This window comes from Melitaea cinxia, chromosome 25 (assembly GCF_905220565.1).
Source record: "Melitaea cinxia chromosome 25, ilMelCinx1.1, whole genome shotgun sequence".
NCBI classification, from domain to species: Eukaryota; Metazoa; Arthropoda; class Insecta; order Lepidoptera; family Nymphalidae; genus Melitaea; species Melitaea cinxia.
Window position 1 is genome coordinate 9,536,564 of NC_059418.1, and position 12,271 is coordinate 9,548,834.

Sequence of the window (12,271 nt, forward strand, 5' to 3'; positions counted from 1 at the left end):
GTCTTTATCTTTGACTGAATCATCAGAATCATAATCACAACTGCAACTCTGAGCCGGACTTGTTAGCATCGATTCATCACACATTAAGTTTATATTTTCTTGACTAGAAACATATTCTGGTTGGTAACTATTAGACATTTTTATAATATTAATTATATTACTTATGTTATGAAAATGATGTGAGGTACCTGTAATTTGCGTTTCACAAGGCTCCCCGCGCGCATATCGCATGCCCGCACACTTCCAGAATGAACGAAGCGCGAGCAACGAAAAACGTGTTTCTAGTTAGGCAGCGTGGGTTAGCGGATACTAAGTTAAGAATGACTAATATTTTTTTGAACAAATTACATGTTAGAAGTAAATAACGCTTTTTTAATGAATTGTTTTGAGAAAATCGCAGTATTGAATACTTGACTAATATACCGTTACGGTGGACTAACTAGAATTAAGGTAAGTTTTTCGTCATAAATAGTTTATAGCGTTGTTTTATTGTGTTTTATGAAAATTGATCCTAAACTATAAACACGTTATACGACCTTAGAGTATTTGTAGTCAAGAATAATCAAATAACGTAGTTTAAGCTAATAAAACGTTAATAAAATATTAGGCGAATTTGGAAACTAAGGTACTTAAACGTCCATCAAGCTAAGAAGTGTGGTATAGTCACTTTTTAGTCAAGAATTTGTTGCATATTTTGCCATTTAACGGTATATCATGTTTTAATATCTTTAAAACTGTAAGTCATAGAGCTATGGTTCTTAGACAGAAAGATAGAGATTCTAAACATTTTTGAATATCATATCAAAAATTGACCGCTCCAGCGGGATTCGAACCCGCGTCTTCGACATACCGTGTCGACGCTCTAGCCAATTAAGCTATGGAACGATATACTCGCTAGAGCGAAACTTTTGATATGATGATTTTTACTTTCGGTTTAAGCGAACCGTGGCGCCGTCTATAGTGAGTTCTTTACAGAGACTCGTAACTATTCAAAGTTTCATATTACAATGAAAATCTTTGACAGGAGACGACACCATGCTATTTTTAATATGTACGATTTTTATTTTTGTGTTACCCACAATTAGGAATTCTAAACATTTTTGAATATCATATCAAAAATTGACCGCTCCAGCGGGATTCGAACCCGCGTCTTCGACATACCGTGTCGACGCTCTAGCCAATTAAGCTATGGAACGATATACTCGCTAGAGCGAAACTTTTGATATGATGATTTTTACTTTCGGTTTAAGCGAACCGTGGCGCCGTCTATAGTGAGTTCTTTACAGAGACTCGTAACTATTCAAAGTTTCATATTACAATGAAAATCTTTGACAGGAGACGACACCATGCTATTTTTAATATGTACGATTTTTATTTTTGTGTTACCCACAATTAGGAATTCTAAACATTTTTGAATATCATATCAAAAATTGACCGCTCCAGCGGGATTCGAACCCGCGTCTTCGACATACCGTGTCGACGCTCTAGCCAATTAAGCTATGGAACGATATACTCGCTAGAGCGAAACTTTTGATATGATGATTTTTACTTTCGGTTTAAGCGAACCGTGGCGTCGTCTATAGTGAGTTCTTTACAGAGACTCGTAACTATTCAAAGTTTCATATTACAATGAAAATCTTTGACAGGAGACGACACCATGCTATTTTTAATATGTACGATTTTTATTTTTGTGTTACCCACAATTAGGAATTCTAAACATTTTTGAATATCATATCAAAAATTGACCGCTCCAGCGGGATTCGAACCCGCGTCTTCGACATACCGTGTCGACGCTCTAGCCAATTAAGCTATGGAACGATATACTCGCTAGAGCGAAACTTTTGATATGATGATTTTTACTTTCGGTTTAAGCGAACCGTGGCGCCGTCTATAGTGAGTTCTTTACAGAGACTCGTAACTATTCAAAGTTTCATATTACAATGAAAATCTTTGACAGGAGACGACACCATGCTATTTTTAATATGTACGATTTTTATTTTTGTGTTACCCACAATTAGGAATTCTAAACATTTTTGAATATCATATCAAAAATTGACCGCTCCAGCGGGATTCGAACCCGCGTCTTCGACATACCGTGTCGACGCTCTAGCCAATTAAGCTATGGAACGATATACTCGCTAGAGCGAAACTTTTGATATGATGATTTTTACTTTCGGTTTAAGCGAACCGTGGCGCCGTCTATAGTGAGTTCTTTACAGAGACTCGTAACTATTCAAAGTTTCATATTACAATGAAAATCTTTGACAGGAGACGACACCATGCTATTTTTAATATGTACGATTTTTATTTTTGTGTTACCCACAATTAGGAATTCTAAACATTTTTGAATATCATATCAAAAATTGACCGCTCCAGCGGGATTCGAACCCGCGTCTTCGACATACCGTGTCGACGCTCTAGCCAATTAAGCTATGGAACGATATACTCGCTAGAGCGAAACTTTTGATATGATGATTTTTACTTTCGGTTTAAGCGAACCGTGGCGTCGTCTATAGTGAGTTCTTTACAGAGACTCGTAACTATTCAAAGTTTCATATTACAATGAAAATCTTTGACAGGAGACGACACCATGCTATTTTTAATATGTACGATTTTTATTTTTGTGTTACCCACAATTAGGAATTCTAAACATTTTTGAATATCATATCAAAAATTGACCGCTCCAGCGGGATTCGAACCCGCGTCTTCGACATACCGTGTCGACGCTCTAGCCAATTAAGCTATGGAACGATATACTCGCTAGAGCGAAACTTTTGATATGATGATTTTTACTTTCGGTTTAAGCGAACCGTGGCGCCGTCTATAGTGAGTTCTTTACAGAGACTCGTAACTATTCAAAGTTTCATATTACAATGAAAATCTTTGACAGGAGACGACACCATGCTATTTTTAATATGTACGATTTTTATTTTTGTGTTACCCACAATTAGGAATTCTAAACATTTTTGAATATCATATCAAAAATTGACCGCTCCAGCGGGATTCGAACCCGCGTCTTCGACATACCGTGTCGACGCTCTAGCCAATTAAGCTATGGAACGATATACTCGCTAGAGCGAAACTTTTGATATGATGATTTTTACTTTCGGTTTAAGCGAACCGTGGCGTCGTCTATAGTGAGTTCTTTACAGAGACTCGTAACTATTCAAAGTTTCATATTACAATGAAAATTCGCTTAAACCGAAAGTAAAAATCATCATATCAAAAGTTTCGCTCTAGCGAGTATATCGTTCCATAGCTTAATTGGCTAGAGCGTCGACACGGTATGTCGAAGACGCGGGTTCGAATCCCGCTGGAGCGGTCAATTTTTGATATGATATTCAAAAATGTTTAGAATTCCTAATTGTGGGTAACACAAAAATAAAAATCGTACATATTAAAAATAGCATGGTGTCGTCTCCTGTCAAAGATTTTCATTGTAATATGAAACTTTGAATAGTTACGAGTCTCTGTAAAGAACTCACTATAGACGGCGCCACGGTTCGCTTAAACCGAAAGTAAAAATCATCATATCAAAAGTTTCGCTCTAGCGAGTATATCGTTCCATAGCTTAATTGGCTAGAGCGTCGACACGGTATGTCGAAGACGCGGGTTCGAATCCCGCTGGAGCGGTCAATTTTTGATATGATATTCAAAAATGTTTAGAATTCCTAATTGTGGGTAACACAAAAATAAAAATCGTACATATTAAAAATAGCATGGTGTCGTCTCCTGTCAAAGATTTTCATTGTAATATGAAACTTTGAATAGTTACGAGTCTCTGTAAAGAACTCACTATAGACGGCGCCACGGTTCGCTTAAACCGAAAGTAAAAATCATCATATCAAAAGTTTCGCTCTAGCGAGTATATCGTTCCATAGCTTAATTGGCTAGAGCGTCGACACGGTATGTCGAAGACGCGGGTTCGAATCCCGCTGGAGCGGTCAATTTTTGATATGATATTCAAAAATGTTTAGAATTCCTAATTGTGGGTAACACAAAAATAAAAATCGTACATATTAAAAATAGCATGGTGTCGTCTCCTGTCAAAGATTTTCATTGTAATATGAAACTTTGAATAGTTACGAGTCTCTGTAAAGAACTCACTATAGACGGCGCCACGGTTCGCTTAAACCGAAAGTAAAAATCATCATATCAAAAGTTTCGCTCTAGCGAGTATATCGTTCCATAGCTTAATTGGCTAGAGCGTCGACACGGTATGTCGAAGACGCGGGTTCGAATCCCGCTGGAGCGGTCAATTTTTGATATGATATTCAAAAATGTTTAGAATTCCTAATTGTGGGTAACACAAAAATAAAAATCGTACATATTAAAAATAGCATGGTGTCGTCTCCTGTCAAAGATTTTCATTGTAATATGAAACTTTGAATAGTTACGAGTCTCTGTAAAGAACTCACTATAGACGGCGCCACGGTTCGCTTAAACCGAAAGTAAAAATCATCATATCAAAAGTTTCGCTCTAGCGAGTATATCGTTCCATAGCTTAATTGGCTAGAGCGTCGACACGGTATGTCGAAGACGCGGGTTCGAATCCCGCTGGAGCGGTCAATTTTTGATATGATATTCAAAAATGTTTAGAATTCCTAATTGTGGGTAACACAAAAATAAAAATCGTACATATTAAAAATAGCATGGTGTCGTCTCCTGTCAAAGATTTTCATTGTAATATGAAACTTTGAATAGTTACGAGTCTCTGTAAAGAACTCACTATAGACGGCGCCACGGTTCGCTTAAACCGAAAGTAAAAATCATCATATCAAAAGTTTCGCTCTAGCGAGTATATCGTTCCATAGCTTAATTGGCTAGAGCGTCGACACGGTATGTCGAAGACGCGGGTTCGAATCCCGCTGGAGCGGTCAATTTTTGATATGATATTCAAAAATGTTTAGAATTCCTAATTGTGGGTAACACAAAAATAAAAATCGTACATATTAAAAATAGCATGGTGTCGTCTCCTGTCAAAGATTTTCATTGTAATATGAAACTTTGAATAGTTACGAGTCTCAGTAAAGAACTCACTATAGACGGCGCCACGGTTCGCTTAAACCGAAAGTAAAAATCATCATATCAAAAGTTTCGCTCTAGCGAGTATATCGTTCCATAGCTTAATTGGCTAGAGCGTCGACACGGTATGTCGAAGACGCGGGTTCGAATCCCGCTGGAGCGGTCAATTTTTGATATGATATTCAAAAATGTTTAGAATTCCTAATTGTGGGTAACACAAAAATAAAAATCGTACATATTAAAAATAGCATGGTGTCGTCTCCTGTCAAAGATTTTCATTGTAATATGAAACTTTGAATAGTTACGAGTCTCTGTAAAGAACTCACTATAGACGGCGCCACGGTTCGCTTAAACCGAAAGTAAAAATCATCATATCAAAAGTTTCGCTCTAGCGAGTATATCGTTCCATAGCTTAATTGGCTAGAGCGTCGACACGGTATGTCGAAGACGCGGGTTCGAATCCCGCTGGAGCGGTCAATTTTTGATATGATATTCAAAAATGTTTAGAATTCCTAATTGTGGGTAACACAAAAATAAAAATCGTACATATTAAAAATAGCATGGTGTCGTCTCCTGTCAAAGATTTTCATTGTAATATGAAACTTTGAATAGTTACGAGTCTCTGTAAAGAACTCACTATAGACGGCGCCACGGTTCGCTTAAACCGAAAGTAAAAATCATCATATCAAAAGTTTCGCTCTAGCGAGTATATCGTTCCATAGCTTAATTGGCTAGAGCGTCGACACGGTATGTCGAAGACGCGGGTTCGAATCCCGCTGGAGCGGTCAATTTTTGATATGATATTCAAAAATGTTTAGAATTCCTAATTGTGGGTAACACAAAAATAAAAATCGTACATAGAAAGATAGAGAATTTTAAACTGTAATACTTTGCATTCAAAACTCAAAATCGACCATTTGAGGGTTAACGAGGTTCTAGTTAAAGGACGGCAGACTAGAGTAGTTATTGTTTTACTTGGCACCGACTTCAAAATTATAAAATATTTATTTAATCATTTCTGATTAACTAAATCAAAATACGAATTACGTTGTACTAAGTAAATTTATTTTTCACTTTTTAGTTTCCTGTTTGAAGTCGGTTTTTTTTTGTTAAAAATTATTTTTATGTATTAATTATGGTATGTAAGTAAATGTATTAGGGTTCCGTTTCTCCTACATGGTGATAGTTGACGGAATTACAAAAATTGTAGTGAATACACAGTATCTTATGAACTATTAGCGCTAGCTACAGTGCTAACTACACATTAACTACTGTGCTAACACTAGCAAAGCAAGATATTCTCATAATTGATTATAAACACAATAATGAAAACCTTGCCACCGCGATTTGTAACTTGATGAGTGCCACCTGTTACCAAGTAGAAACATACACGGTACATTCGCTTTTGTTTGGTCGGCCTAGTTTTGCTCGAACCATGAGCACCAGTTCCAACATACAGCGAACATGTCTAGGAATGTTCAGTCGTAAATCGGTCTGTTTCGGGTAATGAGTCGTGGTGTTAAGATTATATTCCTTCTATATACAGTCATTTATTATACTTTTAAAAGCGGGAAAACGGTCTCGTTCGTGTGCCGTTTGCACGATGATACTGTTCTCTCATTTTTAATAACACCCCGCAAATGTTAAATTAATTACAGATTTCTAATAAATAATGTAATAAAGTTAAGTTATCGCGGTTTTCCATACACTTTTCATACACTTTCGACCACTGGGTGACCACTAGTTACTATAAATAAGTAAACATTATATGTCTTGCACGAGAAACCGTTTGAATTGCAACTTTAATTTATCAATAACAACGATTCGTTAGTCACAAAGTTCGTTTAAGCTTTGAGTGCAGCAAATCTAAAAATTGATCAAATTCCTCTTGAAAAAGTAACCTTTACAATAATCTTATGGATGAAATCTAATTTTTTTTAATTATCAAAATTATAATTATGTAGAAATATGAAAATCCTTACATCGCGATTCCGTTTTTTTAGCGATGATGTGCGCCATCTATCAACGAGTACAATGATGCTCCTTTTAAAAATAATCAGTACCGTCGTCACGCAACACCATGTCTGTATGTTCAAGTTTGTGTTACTTACTTTCTAGCTGGCTACACTTGCTTGGAAGCGAATAAAACAAAAAGTAATTGAATGTACATACGAAAACATTCCCCTATATTAAACAATACAAATTGTGTGACGATTCAGACTTTATAACTAATAATTGTGTTTGCTCGCAAACGAAAAAAAAACCGACTTCAATTACATCGACAAGTAATACAACGTAGATCGACGAAAAAATAGTCAAGCAACTACGCGTTATCAAAGATTACTCAAAAAGTAGTTATCAGATCTCGATAAAATTTATATGTGACCATATGATAAACATCAGCTTTCGATTAAATTAAAAATTATCAAAATCGGTACACCCAGTAAAAAGTTATTACGGATTTTCGAGAGATTCCCTCGATATCTCTTGGATCCCATCATCGGATCCTGGTTTCCTTATCACAGTACCAAACTAGGGATATCCCCTTTCTAACAAAAAAAGAATTATCAAAATCGGTACATGCAGTAGAAAGTTATGCGGTATAATACAACGTAGGTCGACGAAAAAAGCGTCAAGTAAAAACGCATTATTAGATATAACTCGAAAAGTAGTTGTTAGATCTCAAATAAATTTACTTGGGACCAATTGGCACACACCACCTTTCGATTAAAACAAAATTTGTCGAAATCGGTCTACCCGGTGAAAAGTTCTGATGTAACATACATAAAAAAAAAAAAAAAATACAGTCGAATTGAGAACCTCCTCCTTTTTTGGAAGTCGGTTAAAAATGAATGTCATCTAGTAACAAATGGAACATACAATGAAAAACATTTTACAAGTACCCAACATAACACTATTGCATAAAATGATTTGTTAATTTAATATATGATACCATACACATACATTAAGGTGTACAGTAGTGGAGCAAAAGGTTCCGTTGCAACTTCAATACATTCTATTGTCTTTCAAACTATTTTTATTGTTTTGACAAAACTTTTTACTCTCTTGTTGCAGGTACGTTTGCATTCAATATCATATCATGTAGGTAAGTAATTAAAGCCAACAAACAGTCCAGTCATTGCAGGCTTTTTAAACCCCAATCTGAAGAAAAAATCTTAGTGAGCTGAATTTTGTATGCACCTCTATTACGGCGTTATTATGAAGACGACGTTATGACTCGTGACCGTGTGTTTTATGACCTTTTGAGCTTTGTAACTTTTTTGGCTGGCAAGATAACAATGTCGATTTTTCACGTCTTAGGCCTTTTCAATCCACTTTAAAAAATCAATTAATAAATATATAATTTTTTATTTAAAAATCAATAATAAATAAAAAAATCAGGTTTATTATTTATTTATTTAACCCGCCATCGGTGACGTATATGTCTGAGAGACCGGGCGTTTTAAATAAATCGAATAACTTTTTCCCGCGTAATCGATTTTCGTCGTGATCTCGAGTAGCTGCCGCATTGCACGCGGCCCGTCACCAGTTCCCCCCGCGATATCGAAGCGGACGCACGTTCTGAAGTTTTGGCGCCATCCCGGTGCGTGAGACCGGTGTCACCGATTATGTAAGTAAAACAGTCATAGTTGAATTTTTAATTGTTCATATTTTATCAGGACCATATCCATTTTTTACTTACTATTTTAGTTTTGTTATTACTTGATTGTATTTCCCTATGATTAGTTAGTTTATTGGCATAATTTTATCGATATTTCACGAAAATACCATATTTCAAATTATAAAATTTATTTTAGCATGTCATTCGAAAATGAACAGCGTCGGCTCGAGTCTCTTCTACAAGAAGTACTCGATGAGGACGGGCCATCAACGCCATCAGACATCGCCATCAGACAAGTGCAAAAAATATTTGTGTCTTGAACATGTAGTGCCTTTCTGCAGAAGCTGTTTGACTGAAGAATAGTCATTTTTTATATTTTTTTTTGTTATTTTTTTTTGTTGGTATGATGCCACTTTTTTGTTTATTTTATGTAAGTTCCTAGTGTCCTAAAAGAGATAAGACTGAACTTATATAAAAAATATATTGATATTTGTGTTTTCTATGATCTAACAAAAGTTATGTTTAAAAAGTTAACAAATTTTCTTGTTTTAAGTGTCATTGTTTTAAAATAAATAAAAATATAATAAACGTACTGTGATTAACAAAATATCTTTGTTTTATTATCAAAGAACATATATACATAAATATAAAATAGATAGTAAAAAAAATATTTATATAAATCTTCCATTGTAAATCCCGGTGCATGAGACCGGCGTCACCAATGATGTAAGTAAAATTGACGTCACCGGTGGCGGGTTAATACTTTATCGTAAACGACATTTTACAAATCAACAATTTAATTTTAAGCTTATTAAAGTTCATAAGTAAAACAAATCGTTTTTAAACGGTTTTATTTAGCTCACCCCGTTTGTTTAATTTTTTATTCTTGGGTCAAATTTAGTAATTCAAATTTCACCCTCTTCCTGTTAACCGATTAATCTGAAATTTTGTATACACTTTGGATTTTGGTGACAATACAATTATGTTTATTCATTATCATTATAAATTCAAGATGGCCGCCGCTACAAAATGGCGGATAATTTATGTTTTATTAATCCCATCAATATGGGTATCAAATGAAAGGGCTCAATAAGCAGAATACAATATACTATAAAAAATTGAAATCCAAGATGGCGGCCGCTACAAAATGGCGGATAACGTAGGTTTTATCAATCCCATCAATATGGGTATCAAATGAAAGGGCTCAACAAGCAGAATACAATATACTATAAAAAATTGAAATACAAGATGGCGGCCGCTACAAAATGGCGGATAACGTAGGTTTTATCGATCCCATCAATATGGGTATCAAATGAAAGTGCTCAACCAGTATAATCAATGTACTATATAAAATTAAAATCCAAGATGGCGGCCTCTACAAAATGGCGGATAACTTAGGTTTTATCAATCCCATCAACATGTGTATCAAATGAAAGGTCTCAACAAGTAGAATACAATTTACTATGCAAAATTGAAATCTAAGCTGGCCGCCGCTACCAAATGTCTGATAACAATTTTTTTATCAATCCCACCAATATGGGTATCAAATAAAAGGGCTTGACAAGAAGAATACAGTGCACTATACAACCTCAATATTTAAGATGGGCCTTGCAATAATGAAGCACTAAATGAATTAAACAGAATGCGAAATAAAAACTAAAAACTAGAAAATAAAAATAGCTAAAAAAACTTTTTAAGTTAAACGGTTTTATGTTAAACATACATTGCAATGTTTAAGATAAATGTACTAAAAACCAAAAAATAATAAAATAGATACAGTCGTGGGAATTATAAACATATGCATAGACTAGACTAAAATAAAACCGTGGGGCACGTCAATTGTCTACAAATTATCGACTTAATGTGCGATAGAAGAATCGTTTAATTCGTCGTTAAAATAGGCAGTTGGCCCGCAGACGGTGAGGAAATTACTTACTATTTTCTTGCTCATGGAAATTCCAATAGTTATACACTCCATGTAAATAAAAGAGATGTTTCAACTAGTTTATCGTTGGACATTCACACTGCTGGCTGGCGAGGAATCGTTTCACTGCTCGTAGTTTGTCTTTAATCGACAAAACATATGATAAAAGTACTACTCGCTCATCACTATGAAACCCTAAAACTCGCTTATAATCGAGCTTGCTAGCTTGTTTCCACATTCTAGCCCTACTTATCACACGTCCATCGTTGTCGGTTGAACAACTGCCTAATTATAGTGTAACATTACAAAACAAACATTTTAATCAACGATTGTAGACAATTGACGTGCCCCACGGTTTTATTTTAGTCTAGTCTATGCATATGTTTATAATTCCCACGACTGTATCTATTTTATTATTTTTTGGTTTTTAGTACATTTATCTTAAACATTGCAATGTATGTTTAACATAAAACCGTTTAACTTAAAAAGTTTTTTTACCTATTTTTATGAATGTAGAAACTTGATATCAAAGTATTTAAAGTTATACTACCAAATCAAAAAAATTATTCTCAACGGCCCCATTTAATATTACTGCCCCTCATTATCTGGTGATTATAGATCTCATTTATTCACACTGACGTTTGTACCGCCAGATGCATACGTCATTGATATATTAATCTTTAAGAATTTTAGTTTTGAACGAAAGTTTTCAAGCAAAGTTGTGTTCCTGTGGTGAGTAAGGTGACCAGAGCTCCTGGGACGAATAGGGGAGTACAAAATTTCGTCTTAAATAAAGTTACGCAGATCAAGCACAGTCAATATTGGATGTACTCGTGTGTCTCTACTTGTTACTAGATGGCACTCATCGTTGGTTGCTTATTGTGAATCGCGGTAACGAGATTTTTATTTTTATATGTAAAGTTAATTACGATCACTTCGAAAATTGAATATCTTGGAGAGCCGCATAACGCATCGTTATATGTATCTCCAAATATTCACAAATATTTAAATTATAAATTTCAAAAAAATATTCAACGTCGTCATAGACGGCACTTACAGACGGTCACCAATACTGAATCGCTGTGAGAAGATTAATAATCGAATTTAACTTACAATTACGCACTGAAATGGCGTACAAAGTTAATTATCAGTGTTTATTGTTATAGCTATTTCAACTATATGTAGTCTCTGAATGTCCCATTACTCTTCTAAGCACAGCTCTGTGAGACGAGCAGACAGCTTTCCATTCATACCTTTGGGAAACGAAACTGCATAAATAATGTTTTGAAATTTAGTAGTTATTTACGTCTGTCAGTATCCATTATTTACAATATTTACAGTAGGTATTTGTACATTTGACAAGTCGACAGTTAGTCTATAAGTAAGGACCTCGTAACCTTGTTAAAACAATTAATATTTAAGCACATCAAAGTTCAGTTCGATAATTGTGTTTGCTCGCTAACGAGAAGAAAAGCGACTTCAATTACATTGACTAGTTATGTAACCCAGTAATACAACGTGGGTAGACGAAAAAATAGTCAAGAAAGTACGCGCTATCAAAAATTACTCAAAAAGTAGTAATCCAATTTAAAAAAAAAATCGCTACGTTCCAGATTTCCGTGAGCTCATAGCTGTTAAGGAAATTTATTACTAAAAATCTTCACCCGTCTGTAACATGACTGACATAAATAATAATTAAA

The 12,271-nt window shown here is 34.9% G+C and overlaps 1 long non-coding RNA gene across 1 annotated transcript; it reads left to right on the forward strand.

Annotated features, from left to right (window-relative positions):
• The first annotated feature begins 8,569 nt into the window (after positions 1–8,569).
• On the forward strand, positions 8,570–9,024 carry LOC123666268. The gene is made up of 2 exons (XR_006745197.1): positions 8,570–8,656; positions 8,844–9,024. It is a non-coding gene; the product is annotated as an uncharacterized LOC123666268 (long non-coding RNA).
• The last annotated feature ends 3,247 nt before the right edge of the window (positions 9,025–12,271 follow it).